The following is a 16,199-nucleotide window of genomic DNA, read 5'->3' as shown; positions in this document are numbered from 1 at the left end:
ATACTCTTCGAAAACATCAGCTGTCATCTCCTAGTGATAGTCTTTTGTGCTTTTGGACCGAAATTCTAACAAACCATGCTTAACAAATCCTTTTTCACTGCCAATGTGAGAAATTATTAATCTACTGCCTTTACCAGAAGGTGGGGAGATACCAGTAGACCAACCCTCCATAAAGGCTTGCCTGGAGCTTAATATATTTTTATCTGACCAATTTTTTTTTGGAGTATGACCTGAGTTTACCCACGTTTCATCCTGGTAGAAGATTGGCCTTCCTTCAGCCCGGAATTTTCGTATGGATCTTAGATAATTTCTTCTCCAACATATTATCTCCTCCCGGTCAATCAAAAGTGATTTTCGGTCTGATTTCTCTCACCGGAAATTTAATTCTTTTAAAACTTGCCACAATTTAGTTCGTCCGATATGAGGGAAATCCGGGTCAGTCTCTAACTTCTTGTAAAATTTTGTTTAGTTTTGGTATTTCTTTTTTGAAAAAAAATCCATGAATTTTCCTTCGAATACCATTTTTGGCAAATTCATCAATATCAATAGGCTTTTTCCCTCTCTTTAAGTGTTCGTTTGTGTTTGGGTTAGCTATACCGTGTTTTTTCTTTCTGATAGGAACCTATATACAGTTGACTCCCCTACGCCAGTCATGTTGGCACAACTTTCGACTATGTTGCGAACAGTGTTTGTGGGATTCTGAGAAACCAGAGCATCGTGAACATTCAGGACAATAGTCTTCTTTCTTGGTGAATAGACAGACTTACTGATTGTACGCAACAGTACCGGTGTAAAACTTGATGATGTTGATGATGAAGCCATCACAAACAATCCAACAACACGAACACGAGCGAAAGGTACGTATAATTTGTTCGTAGGTATATGGAATAAAAAATCACTCACGCACTGCATATAATTCGCAAAAGAAATATTCGAGACCCTAATTACTGTCGTAGACGCGGAAACACCGACGAGCCGTAAATTACTTGCGATCAAAAACGTACTAAACAAAAAAATTGTTTTCGTTCGTAATAACTTTACCCTTTCAAGTTAAGTTTCGAATATAAACTGAACAGACGAGGCACGTGGCCAAAGCCGGCATCTTTATACCCATTATATTATTAAAAATCTGGGGAATTCCATCCTAATTATCTTGCAACGAATATGAATTCGGATATGAATTCCAGGTTTTCTAGTAAAGTGATTAAACGCAAAGATTAGTATTGAAATATCCAAAGAGATAAGGTATTCTTATTTACAAAATTGTTAATGGTTAAATTCTTATTTTTATTAATATAATATAATATCCAACATTAGCCGTGAAAGTTTTAATTGTCGTGCTCTCAACAATTTGTGAACGGAGAATAGATATAGGTATATGTATAACGCAATTGTAGATTGATGCAAATTTCTGAAAAAGTCACATGTTTTTTCCCTATTCGTTCATTTTAAATATTATATTCATCTATTTATGTATCAAACAATTACCAAATATTTTTATTATACTTGTCTATCGCACTTACACCTTTAGATTTTTTAATAAATAATCTTGCAAATATATGACCATCAATCACTAACCAACTCAAGAATATACAGATTCTACGCTAGAATATAACCCCAAATAAAATAAATGGCTTGCGCAAGATTGGCTGACGTACAGTTAGGAATGTACTGAATTCGCTACAATCGTCAAAAGATGAAACGATCCGGTCAAAGTTAAGTCTACAAACGTTATATAAAAATTAAAATACGGTTTGTATCAAATTATCATTACTCGGCGTTAAGGGGTTAATACGATCATAAGAAGTTCGACCTCTTAGTTATTAATTAGAACTCTCTTGTTAGACGACAAATATATTATTTATTATAAATAACTTAAGTGCACTACATATAAATACGTATAAATTATTACAAATGGAATCAACCTTTATAACTTCACAAAACGAAAGTAAAACTTAACTCGGCATTTTAAAAAAGCTTCACCGGCAAAGTAAATCGAAGTAATCAAAAACAGTTGAACTCTGTCTGGGTCCAGCATCTTACAGTCTCCTATTGCTCTCAGCATGTTAAGCTGCTGTAGCTTAATTCTGTTAAAAAGAGCATCTGCACGTTCCAGTGTTGCCAAGAAAAGTTTTATATACTGTTCTGTGCGGAGACGAGAAGAGAAGCGATAATTTAATATGGATGGAATCATTGTGAGCATTTAGAAAATATTGATAATGAATTAAGTATTTTATATGAGTAACATTTATATATAAATATAAAATATTGCTTATCATAATTAAAATAACATCCATCTATTATGTAGGTCTTCCATACAAGTTACCATTGTCTTGTTTTGATTCACTTTTTCAAATTTTTTCAGATTATCTCTAAAGCGTGTAGGTAGTCTTTTTCATCATTTAATACTACCATATAGCCAGCCAAGTTCTACTTGTTCTATAGTGTCGAATATTTTGGTTTTGCCAAAGGTGCCAATTGTGCCAGGTGCAAATTTGGTAGGTGCCAAAATTTCTTTTGAAAAAATAATAAGAGAAAGGTGTGGCTGATGGAAAGATTGGATGAGCATGGGAGAAAAATTTGGTATTGGAGTTACGTGTGAATGAAAATGTAGAGAAAGTTGGCCTAGTATGATTGAGAGTATGATAGATAAAAAGAAGCAAGCATACAGTGGCAAGCCAAGAATAGAGCGCTCGAATCAAACACTACAAAGAACTGCAAGAAGAAGGAGTAAACATACATTGTCTATTAAAAATTGAAAGTTTTAGGTACATTGGACATGGGGTTTAAGACGTGAAGTTCTATATTTAAGTGATCGACTTTGTAGAAATAATGAGGAAAAGATTTTGCTCAATGGATAATGCAAATGAAATGCTCGGTATTGAGGCAGATTAGGTTAAGGTGGTTTGGTAGAAATAAACTTAATAGATTGGAAGTAATTACCATGCTGAGATAGGGACGGGCTAAGTTAGCAGGTTAATATAGGGAGGCATGGTCGTGTAGGTATAAGCTAGTGAATCTATTTAATTACTAACGCAATTAGCATAGTGGTAGTTCGATATGATAAATAGGGATATAGATAAAAGCAGGTCTTCTGCTTACCCCTTGAACTATTATTCAGATTTAGCCATACAAACGGTATAATTTAACCATATCTACGGTATCAAATATCTGGGAAAATATCTGGGACACGTAATGAGGAGACAGCGATATGAACTGCTAAGGCTGATAATACAGGGAAATATAAGAGGAGGAAGGAGAATAGGAAGAAGGAGAGTGTCATGGTTGAAGAATTTAAGGGACAGGTTTAAATTCAGTTCTATAGAACTCTTCAGAACAGCAGTAGATAGAGTAAAGATAGTGATGATGATATCCAACCTCCGATCGGGAGACGGCACTTAAAGAAGAAGAACGGTGTCAAAAGAATTGAGCTCTGATGGGACTCTTTTGGTGTTATCGAGCCCTAGGTGACTTGATAAGTAACAATATTCTGCATGGTCTTATAGAGATGTTCATTCAGACTCAGATTTTTATGTTTTCTAGAAGGTTCTTCCTAATTACTCTAGTAGTAAAAAGCTTAGACCATTAAAGCTTATAGACACGCCGCATGCTATACCTCCCGTTTCGAAAAGTGAAGCAAACATAAATTGCTTTGCGCAGCTATGCGTGACGTCAGTTTATGGCAGAGAACGTTAGGAACTAGAAGTGCTTATAGGTATTTGCAAATTTTTATAAGTGGTAAGTTCCGATTTAAAACTTTATCAATACATTATTTTTTTTTAATTATCATATTATCTTTCAGTGCATTTAATTGTACGCAGCGACACAAAAAGGAGGCAGATATATCATTTGACGGGTAAAAAAATTCATAAATTAAACTTGGAAAACCTACCAGAAATTTAGCACACATTTAGCATACAAAGTGTTTAAAATAGACACATATGAGAGTTTTTTATAATTTTTATTTTATAATTACTTTAAAAACTGAAGGATAAAGTAAATAAATTGTTTTAGATTTCCTAAAGATTCATCATTGCAAAAAAATGGATTATAGCGATGCACCGTGAAAATTTGAAACCATCAAATAGTTCGAAAATTTGCTCCAAGCCTTTCAAAGCGGATTCGTTTATTACTAGTGGATGTGGATGGAGTAAAGAAAACAACTCAAAAAAGATGCTGTACCCAGCATTTTCGATTTTCCAAACTGTTTAATTAAGAAAGTTAAAACTAGAAACTTTCAGTTAAAAAAGAAACTGTCTCAGACAAAACAACAGGCTCTAAAACTGAAAATATAAATATAGCACAGAGTGAATCTACTACCATAAAGACTACAGTAAAAATTCTAGAGGAAACTACCTTAGAAAGTTCCTTCATTGAAAACGCGAAGACATTATCTTGGTGACTTTGTTGAACAAGAATCTTCTAACAGAGATCAGGAATATAAAGTGGTAGTAAACAAATTATTTCAAAAGAAAAACAAAAAAATCAAAATGTTGCAACAACAAAATAGAAGGCTTGTTAAAAAAGTTAATACCTTAAAATCTTTACTAGAACATCTTAAGGAAATAATACAAAAATCTAATAAAGATAATTTATTTTCATTACTACAAAAAAGGTAAGAACTTCAATATTAATGTCAATAGACTTAAAAGTAAGTTAACAGATCTATTTTATTTTGTGGTCAATAAATAGATTTATATACATAATTTTTCCCCTAAAATGAAACTTCCATCCACAAGTAAAATGTATATCCTTTAAATTTATTTTTCATTATCAAACAAGAAGAGGTAAGTACACTTTCAAATTAAACATTTATTTTTACAAAATTACTTTAATTCAAAAATATTCATTAATTCCTTTGCTAAATGATTTATCTTCCATATCTTTTACAAAATATTGCAGTTTTATTAAAATTCGTCTAAAATTAGGTAATTTTATTAGGTCTTTTCAGAAAATCCAATGTAACGTTAGAGTTCTTGCCATATTGTGACGTCACTTGCGCGAAATGTGTTGCTTCAACGATTCGGTACAAGGCGTGTCTATAATTTTTAATCGGCTAAGGTAAAAAGAATAAGAGGTATTGTTTGACTAATTTACATTCTCCATTCTATTCGTATTTGAATTTCCAAATCTCTGTATTTGGCAATATTTTCAATTCTCGACAATCAATGTATTGTCTGTCTAGTAAGTTTATTAGTTTGTATGAAATCCGGTCTATTATGTGCCACTGGTTGGTCTGTGAGCACATTATGCTCGTAGTAAAGTTTAAAGTTGTCATCTTCAAGAATTCTGCCAGGAATATATTGATAATCAGGAAGATGGTCGGTTTGGAGAAGTCACAGTTTGCCAACTAGTTTTGGTGAAAAATATTTCCTATTGAGTAATGGCGTTCTTTATAATTAGTTCCGACAAATGCCTGGCAGCCTCCTGTAAGATGTTGATGGTTTCTTGGGCTTGACATCCATATCGGCATTTCTCGTTTTGGACCTGAGGGTCTTTGACAATATATTTCAGGTAATTTTTAGTTGAAATACCCTGATCCTGAATGGCAAGTAGGAAACCGTCAGTCTCGAGAAACATCTTTCCTGATGTCAACCAATAGTTCGACGCTATATTGTCGACATATGCTTGGCTGGTTTCATTGAGATATCGCCCATGTAGAGGTTTACTTATCCAGGTTCACATTTTTTCGTACTTAGTCAGGTAACTTATGCGTATTTCTTGTTCCCTCAGTGTAAGCGGTGTTGTGTCATCTGCGTAAATTGCTCGATGTAAAGTTGATCTCTTAGCCTGCATCTGAAATGAAGGGTTTTTGTTTTAATGTGTCCAGGCAGTGTTGAGCTGTGTTGTATTCTGAATCATGTTGTGAGTGCCTTAGAGTGTTTAGAATGATTTTTTCAGCTCTTGTAATTACTTTTCGAGTTGCATGTAATCTCATCCTCGGACTTATTCCGTATTTTGTCGAATATCCAATAGGCAGTCGTTTTTCCTAGGGTCCAATTCTGTTTTCAGTCCTTCCGATAATAGTACTCCGCCGTGTTTCCCCGTTTACTCCGTTTAGTTTCACTTATTAGGATATACATATTTTGTTTTTTGCTTTTATATAAATATTAATTTATATTATTATTTATTAATTTTGAGGGCCTTGTTACATAGAATTAGAAATGAGAGAGAGAGAGAGAGAGAAGTTTAGGTTAACAAGACCCGATGGAGAGATGAAGTGGCAACGAAGAATAAGGAACAGCGACCCCTGAAAAGGGAAAAGCTGAGGAATAAGAAGAAATTATATATAATTAGCATTAGTGTAATTTTTTGTATATTAGAGAATACGATTTGTTTGCCAGCTCTCCTGATGTCATTTACTAAGGAGAACAAATGTCACTAAAAGAGAATATTGAATTTTTTTAAACTAACCTTCAACACCAAAGATGTGCTGTTGGAATGCCAATGATTTAACCACTCATTTCCACGAAGTTAAATCCTTTATTTACTTTCATAATATAGATGTTATGTTTATTTTCGAAGCACACATGACTAATAAGAGCCAATTCTATATTCTCAAATATTCAACCTATGTAACCCAACATCTATTAGGTAAAGCCACTGAGGTACGGCAATTATTATAAAAAATAACCTTAACAATTATGAAATGAATAAAATTAGTAGGGTTAACATCCAACCTTATTATTACTGATGGAGATTATAATGCCAAACATCCTGAATGGAGCTCCAGAAACATAACCTCACGTGGACGAGAATTATTAAAAAGTATTAATGAGAATCATTTAATTGCACTCTCTACTCGACAGCCTACTTATTGGCCAACTAATAGATAAAAAATTTTTGATCTTATTGATTTCGCTATGATAAAAGGAATATCATATACCTACCTCCAAATTCCACCTTCATTTGACCTCTCATCAGAGCACTCCCCTTTCTTCATAGATCTACAAAACCAAATTCGTAACTATCGTAAACATTTAACACTTTGGAATAAAAGAATAAAGTGGAACAGATATAGAGAAGAAATAAAAACATTGATTAACCTAAACTTGCCTCTTTAAAGTAATAGTGACATAGACAATGTAGTTGTTCACTTAAATACAGTTATTCAACAAACTGCTTGGTCGTCCACTCCAGAAAATACCTACAAACACAACTCCGAGTCCTATTCTGCTCACATAAATACACTTATATTGGAAAAAAGAAAACTGCGAAAGAGGTGGCAGCTCACTAGGCATCCAAAATATAAACAAATCTTAATAGAGATGATTGTTGCTTGCTTGCTTGCTTCTTCTTCTTCTTCAAGTGCCATCTTCGTTCCGAAGGTTGGCGATCATCAGGGCTATACGTATTTTCGAAACTGCTGACCGAAACAATTCGTTGCTGCTACAGCTATACCATTCCCGTAGATTCTTTAGCCAGGAGTTTCGTCTTCTTCCTATCGACCTTTTTCCTGCTATTTTCCCTTGCATAATTATTTGAAGCAGTTCATATCTTTCGCCTCTTGTAATGTGTCCCAAGTAGACAGACAGATAGAGCTTGCAGACCACTCAAAAGAAAATTGATCCAACATAAAAACAATGGAATCCACAAATATTTAAAGAACGTCTCATCTGCAAATGATACAAATTATTTCCTGTGGAAACTAACAAAAAAAAACACAACGAACAAATGAATATGCCAATCAAGAAACAATGCAAATATGCATTTGGACTAAAACTGGCATAGATAAAGCATATACTTTTGCAAATCATCTATGCAAGGTATTTCAACCGCATCTGAGAGAAGTCTCAGTTGAAGAAGAGGAAGCTATTCATGAAGTCGTAAATGCAACATATCAAATGGCTCCTCTTATTAAATTTGTTAAGAAATCTGAAATCAAAGAAGTAATTGATAACCTGGAAATTAAAGAGTCACCTGGATATGATATAATATCTAGTTTAGTACTACAAAATCTACCCAACGAAGGCGTAAGTTTAATCACGTATATACCTATTTAATTCAATATTAAAAGCAGGTTATTTTTCACTCAAATGGAAAGTTAGTCAAATTGCTCTTATTATAAACTAATAAGGATCACATAGCAGTATCTTCATATCACCCAACTAGCTTTTTGCCTATTAGATTTAGAGTGTTTAAATGGCTTTTTCTGAGAAGAGTGGAGATTAGTACTTCCTACATAACAGATCGATTTTTTCAAGTCAAAAGAGGTGAGAAAATCACTAACCTGTTTCCATGTTTCCAAATTGTCCCGAAGTTCCACAAGAAAGCATACAGAAAGAGTTCCGCAAGAAAATCAGGTATTGTCTTTTTTTATATCAAATAATGCTGTTATTGTTTTTGATAACCCCAGCTATCACTGAAAATAAGTAAAAAGTAACCGACGGTCTTGTGGCAAAAAGTAGCTATAATTGACCGGCTCCAACGCAAAACAATACCGTATAATCAGACTATGCTTAAAACAAAAATTACTACGAATTGCTAGGCAACATAAATCGTTTTATAAAAATATGTCATTGACGAAATGGCAAAAGCAAAAGTAATAACGGTATTACGTTTGCCACCTTATCATTGTCAACTAAATCCAATATAGTTAATATGGGTTCAAGTAAAACGTGAAGTAAGTAGCAAAAATAAATACAACTTTTATTATATTCCATAAAAAACGTAACGAAATATAACTGCAGCAATGCCATAAACCACGTAATAAAAGAGAAAGAAAGATTGTGGAGTGTTGATAATAACATTGAAGAACTTTGTCAATCTACTAGAGTATAATAGACCAGCATTTCTGTGTATGATTGACCTAAAGAAGGAAATTGACCAAAGAAGTTCCCCTAAATATTATAAAAACTATCGATAACATCTACCAAAACAACAAAATGGAAGTCAGAATACATGGACAACTTACAGAACCTATAGAAATAGGCAGCGGAATAAGACAAGGAGATTCATTGAGCCTCATGCTCTTCAATTTGATCATGGATGAAATCATTAAAACCGTTAACAAAGGAAAAGGATACAGAATGGGAAACAAAGAAATCAATATACTCTGTTACGGAGACGACGCCATATTGATAGCCCAAGATGAAGATAGTCTGCAAAGACTGGTCCACAGATTTAACATAAAAGCAAAAGAATTTAATATGACTATCTCATCTCAAAAAACTAAAACAATAGTATACAGCAAAGAACGAACCAGATGTAAAATAGAAATTGATCAGTATTGAACAAGTAATGGAAATAAAATACCTGCGAATTACACTATCTAGCTATGGAGACCTGGACAAAGAAGTGAGAGATCAAGTACAAAAAGCAAATAGACTGGCAGAATGCCTTAATAATACTATATGGCGAAACAGACACATTGACACTGAGATGAAGTCAAGAATTTATAAAGCCAGTGTAAGACCAATAATGACATACGCCTTAGAAACAAGACCAGACACAGCCACAACGCAAAAGCTACCGGAAACGGCAAAAATGAGAGTGCTGAGAAGAATTACAGGAAATACGCTGAGAAATCGAAAGAGAAGTGAAGACATTAGCAGAAAATGTAACGTACAGTGTATAAATGAATGGACACAAAATAGAAAAAAAATGGAATAACCACGTAAGCAGAATGGAGGAGACCCATGTCGTCAAAATAGCAAGAGATAAGTCACCAAACGGCAGAAGAAGTATCGGACGACCGCCCAAAAATATAGTGACAACCTTTCATTGAGGTATTAAGCCGCCAATGAACAAGCAGAATTGCTTATAAAGAGGAAGAAGAAGAAGAACTTTGTCTATCTATAATCATTCCAATCAGACCGGACAACGAATCTGACACATAAGAAGAGGAAGAGATGTAAATCCATAATTTCTAAAAAAAAATCATTAATTTATGCACATTGCTTAAATGTTAGATATCAATACGATGTATCCGTTTTAATTTATCCGATCTATCCGATTTAACACATAAATCTGTCCCTTTTTGATTCTCCACCACTGTTCCATGATTTTCATACCCGTTAGGTATATATTCGACAGGTTTTTATTGTTAATTTTAATTTGAACAGGATGGACTCTTTAAAAAATAATATCTAAAACTACATTTTAACAGGAGAGGAAATTATCTTGAGTGATTTCAATTTAGCCACTTTACCTGCTGTTTACAGATGAGTGAAGATTTGCATTTGTAATGAGCTGGCAGTTGCAAACAAATAAAGTATAATACTGTTAACTATTTATTTATGGTTCAGTTTTAACGTTTATCTAATGACTTTAAACAATTACTTTAAATTATAAAGTTAAAGTTCTCGAATAGCTTTTGGTTTATTTAGAAATGTTATTGAAATGCTTTCAAAGATCTTTAAATTGTCAATTAGATCACCAAATTTGTTTTTTATGTGTCGCACACTTAGTGTATAAGTTGTGTTCTTTTGAATATACCATTTTGCTCTTTAGATATTGCTTTTGTGTTATGCGTAAACCTTTTTTTGTTTTAAGTGCCTTTGAGTGATTTTGTACAGAATCGACAACGCTGTGAGATAAGAAAAACAAAGAGGGTGCAATACGCTTCATAAGTCTTAACCTCCAAAGTGCACACCATGGCTACTTAAGTATAAATCACCACTGCACGACCTCTAATGAAAAATACACCTGAGTGTTAGTTTCACGGCAAAATCTCCCGCCAGGAGGGTAATAAGATCCGTAGGGGGGCGCTCAGTTCGCTACCTACATCCATCAATAACGATTACCAAATATTAATGTATTTACCGCAAAAACAATAGTCATGCTCTCAATTTTCATTTGTTAAACTAGAATTGACAGCTAGATATTAGTGTCCGGGGTTTACAAAATAAATATTAAAACAATTCGGTGTCATTAATAATTTTTAAATGTTCAGACTTTTGAGAGTCATCTTAGGCCAGAATGAAGCCTTAAATATCTTTTCTTAGGGACAGACTTTTCGTCCCGTGTATGTTTTAAAATGTAAGACATAATAATAAAGTCTATTAAAAATTAAAAATAAAATTTCCAACAACAAAGTTGTTGCATTGTATTTTTGATAATGGTTTAATGAATTGCGATCTATTCATATCAGGAGAAACTAACAACATTTTTGTAAATAATATGTGTTTTAAAATATATTTTATGAACTAGTAAATCTAGTTCTTGTAGTTTTACAAGTCCTACTCGTATGCCAGTTTCGTCCTTGCCTTAGTTAGTCTTAAAAGACAAAATGTTGATGTGAAATAGTGCCACAACTCAAAATATGGGTTGAATTTAGAAGTTTGTGTTGCAAAAGGCTACCTAACGCTCTCCCAAAAACACCAAAATTTATTTTTTTTTTCAAAAATCTCAATTCATGTAGTAAAACAAATAAGACAAAATTATTGGCACACAAACTTTAAACCCCTGTTTTAAAAAATTACCAGTTTTTGTGTTGTGCCACTCTTGCATACAGCCGACGATTTATAATATACATATAACCTTAGCTATGTGCCTAACCTGCAAATATCAGACAAAAAATTTACTGCGTGGAGCTACAAGTTGTCACCAAATGATATCAGTTGTCAGATAATCGTTCCAACATCGCTGTTCAAATTATCGTCATCAGACGATACAAATAATGAACATGCGCTTAAAAAAACGGTACAGTTTTGTGATAATTTCTGGGCCGTACAAAAATTGCGTGTTGGAATAAACATAATTTTATGTTAATATCATATTGCTTGGCGCTAAATACTGAAAAAAAACTAAAACAAGACACTGAAACAGTGGAGACAGGAATCTTCTTCTTCCTTCTTCTCATAGCACTACAACCCGGGGTGGGTTTTGGCTGACTGCACAACTTGCTTTCATCTTGAACGGTCGTCCATAATAGTTAGGTCAGTGGGTAGCCCCATTGTTCTTAAATCTGACCATATATTGTGTCTCCATCGCATTCGTGGACGTCCTAAGGGCCTTCTTCCTGTGGGGGCTTCCCCCCATATTAACTTGGCAAGGCGGTTATTAGGGAGTCTATGGACATGGCCAGCCCATCTTAGACGTTGGGATTTAATCTCTTGGACTATATCGCTCGCTCTATGCATCTGTTTGACCTCAGCATTTGTTCTCATTCGGTATTGGTTGCTATTAATGTCGTAATAAGGCCCAAAGATTCTTCTGAGGATTTTCCTCTCAAAACATCCAAGTTTTCTTTCAGTTTCTTTGGTCAGGGTCCACGTCTTACACCCATACATGAGCACCGGTCTAATCACCGTTTTATATATTCTAATCTTTGATGTTTGTGTTAGGCTTTTAGATTTAATAGTATTGTGGAGGCTGTACATATATCTGTTTGCTGCCTGAATTCTTCCTTTAATATCTTCCGCGATATCGTTATCTGCAGTGATTGTTGCTCCGAGATATTTAAAACTCTCCACTCTTTCAATGTTTAGAGTGGAGACAGGAAACGGATCTTAAAAAGAACTGTTTAAAACTTGTTGGAAAAAAGTGGAGACTAAACTGTGATAGGTATTTATGCTGCGTTATTGGTTTCTGTTGCGACTAAGCATTGAACTCACCAACAAAATGTTTTAAGTTTTATGAAGATTTTAGATTTTTATCCTAACTAAGCATTGAATAATATAAATAACATCAACATAATTTTTAGAAATATTTCTACTACTGCTGCTCAATAAAAATAAGCATGGAAGCTGTGAACTTGTTTTCATTCAACAAATCCTGAGCCTAAATTCGTCGCACGTGCGGGAGCATTTCTTTCGTATAGCTATGAATTATGAGTTAAGCCATTCCCTTTTGTATTACGCCACTTTAATATATGTTGTTCAAGAGATATGTTATGTGTTTTATGTTGTTATCATCTACTAGTTTTTATACATCTATATCTATTTAGTCTGGTCCATAAGCTTTTCAATTCTTCGTACATTGTATCATATGTTTTACTTCTATGTTTAGGATTAGAAGTTTATCTATATATTATTCCGATCAATAACATCAACATCTGTTAATTTTTTAATAAACATATAAAAATAAAAACTCATAAAATACGAAGTAAGTGATTCTTTTAACTGGCCTACTCAGGTATTTGAAAGGTCCGGTAAGGCGATGATTTAAAATCGATGTCGTTTAAAGTTAGAGAATTTGTTGTGTCACTGTATTAAAACAGTAGGTATACGAGGGTAATGAATAAATTTGCATTTATTATCGCTTTAGTATTTTCTGACAGGGTGGCACCGCCTAGCGGTCGAAATATTAAATTTTTCAACTGTCTTAACGATGGGATTTGTAATGATTAGTCATTTAATAATACATTTAATACAACAATAGTTATGAAAACTTTTGAACGGATTTTTAAACACCAGTTAGAATTACATTTGACTAGCACTGACTTTTTTCGGTTAGAACAGTTTGGACGCAGTTTATTATTTAGTTATGTTTTTTTATGTTTATGTTAGTAGATATTTAGTTATGTTTTTTAAATAACTATTACCTAGGTGCTGCCATTCTCGGTACAAAAGGTGCTTACGATGCAATTAATATCATTATGTTAAGAGAACATAATATTATCCCAGCGTAGGCAGGATTTGGAAAACTGAGTTGGATCTTGAAAAGCACTAAAATAGAACAATATTTGAAAACCAAAATTTACGATCAGTGTATCCTCCCTATACTCACGTATGGTTCACAGACGTGGACACTCACCAAGTCTAATATGGATAAAATAGTAAAGGCACAAAGAGCGATGGAAAGATCAATGCCCGGGGTGAGACTTACTGACAAAAAAACAAATGGATTAGAAGGAATACCAAAATAAAAGACGCAGAAGAACATGCTAACAAATTAACATGGAGCTTCGCAGGACACAATGCCCGACTGAAGGATAAAAGATGGAACCACGAAATACAACAATGGAGACCATGGTTAGGGAAGAGAAGCAGAGGAAGACCACAAATGAGATGGGCTGATGACATTAGAAAGATCGAAGGACACAACTGGAAGCAATTGGCGCAAAATAGAAAACACTGGATTGATTTGGGGGAGGCCTATGTCCAAAGTTGGATTACTTAAGGCTTAAGAAGAAGAAGAAAAATGTTAAAAAAAAATCGCTTCAGACAGATGTTCCTGCAAGAGTGTGTAATGTCCTGTGCATTCTTTTAACGCAAAGAAAAGTTTATGTAAGGTCAAATAGCAATTCTGTCTTAGGTCCCAGACGATCATCCACAGGTTTATCACAGTCTGCGTTATCTATATCATTTTGTTTAATATTTTTTAAAACAAATACACGATTGAAAAAATTATAATATATCGCAAATCATTACAGTATATTGATGATATTGTCATTTATAATAACACTAACAAAAAATTATATCCAGGCATAGGTCGTCATAAATCCAATGAGGCCATCTTTACAAGACATAATGTATCCAATATTATAAATGTAAATGGTACCTTATATCCAGTATCAAATAAGGTAACTTATCTTGAAATTATTCTTGACAAGAAGCTTATCTGGAAATAATTTATACAAAGTATAGAATCAAAATGTTTAAAAGGTATGAATTTTTTAAATTCCCAAGAAAAACTTGGTGGGGAGCAGATCCACAATCGTGTTTAATTTTTTACAAAGTCCTTGTTAGATCCATCTTGGATTATGGATGTACGTTATATGGATCATCTAGTCCACACACTCTAAAACAATTGGAAATAATTCAAAATACTTCGCTAAGACTTTGTTTGAATGCAATGTGTTCAATGCCTGTGGAACTACTTCAGATTGAAGAACTAGAACCACCATATTTTTGCGGAGGGAATCGTTATCAGAAAAATTTATTATTAATTATTTTTTTAAAAACTCTACTCTATTAGATAAAATAGCTTTATTAAATAACCAGGATTTAACTAACAAGTACTGGTCAAAAAACCTTCTCCTCCAATATGTACGGCTTTTAGAGATACAAAGACTCACAATAGTGTTTTTGTAAGACCTATTTCAATCGAAAAATCTGAATTCTTTGACATGCTGCAGACACTAAAAACTAATATTATTGTTCTCCTCCTCCTAAATGCCTTTTCTGTTGAGTTTGGCGATCAATATGGCAAATTTCTCTCTGTTCTGTGTGGGTTCAATCTCTGATGTTTCGTAGCCAAGATTTTGTCTTTTGTCCTTTTGTCCTGTGCCCATTTTACCTTCAATCTTGCCTTCTAATATTACCTGGAGCTGCTCAAATTCCCTATGGCGCATTATGTGTACTAGATTTGACGTCTTTCTAATTTTGATATTGACCAGATAAGGGCGCGTGTTCATTGCTCTCAGTACTTCTTCATTCGTAGTTCTGGTGGTCCACCTTATTCTTAGCATTCGGCGGTACATCCAAATTTCAAATGAATTTAATTTGTTCATCAATAACATCATACTGTTTTAATGTCCAGGTCTCACAATCATGTAGTAATAGAGACAACACATAACACTTTGGTGTTCTCAATCTAATTGAGACTGATAGCTTGGGGTTACAGAGCATTTTATACATATTCATGAAACCAGATCTTGCTATTTCAATGCGTCTTCTAGTTTCTTTTGAATGGTCTAGTTGACTATTTAGTTCTCTGCCCAGGTATATGAAGCTTTGGGAACTCTGAAGGATGATACCTTTTATTTGTATGTTAGGTGTAACTTTGTTCCTAGGGAACAAAGTTACCTAATCCCTAATCCTAATGTTAGGATTTTTGAGGAATACCAGAATATTGGCTTTGGAAAAGTTAATGTCCAAGCCTAGCCTGTGACTTTGTTTTGATAATATGTTCATCAATATTTTTAGTTGGTCTTCTGTTTCTGCTAATACTACGGTGTCATCGGCATACCTTATATTGTTAATGATGATTCCATTGGCTCTGGTACCTTCAGGGCGATCTTCAAGAGAAACTCTAATTATAATGTTCGGCATATACATTTAATAATAGGGGGGATAAAATGCACCCTTGACGCACTGCTCGTTCTATGTTGATGTACTTGGTGTTTCCGTTCTCTGTTCGAAAGCATCCTGTGTGGTTTCAGTATGTATTACTTATGATAGCTATGCCGTGTCCGTCGATAGTGCTCGATACGTATTTCGAACAGAACCATAATTTTCAAAATAAAGTTGCACAATTTGGAAGCGATGTTCACACGTGAAGTCTATTCATGCTGAAATGAAAAACTAAACTTA

This window comes from Diabrotica undecimpunctata, chromosome 7 (assembly GCF_040954645.1).
Source record: "Diabrotica undecimpunctata isolate CICGRU chromosome 7, icDiaUnde3, whole genome shotgun sequence".
Lineage (NCBI taxonomy): Eukaryota > Metazoa > Arthropoda > Insecta > Coleoptera > Chrysomelidae > Diabrotica > Diabrotica undecimpunctata.
This window is presented reverse-complemented; position numbering follows the sequence as displayed.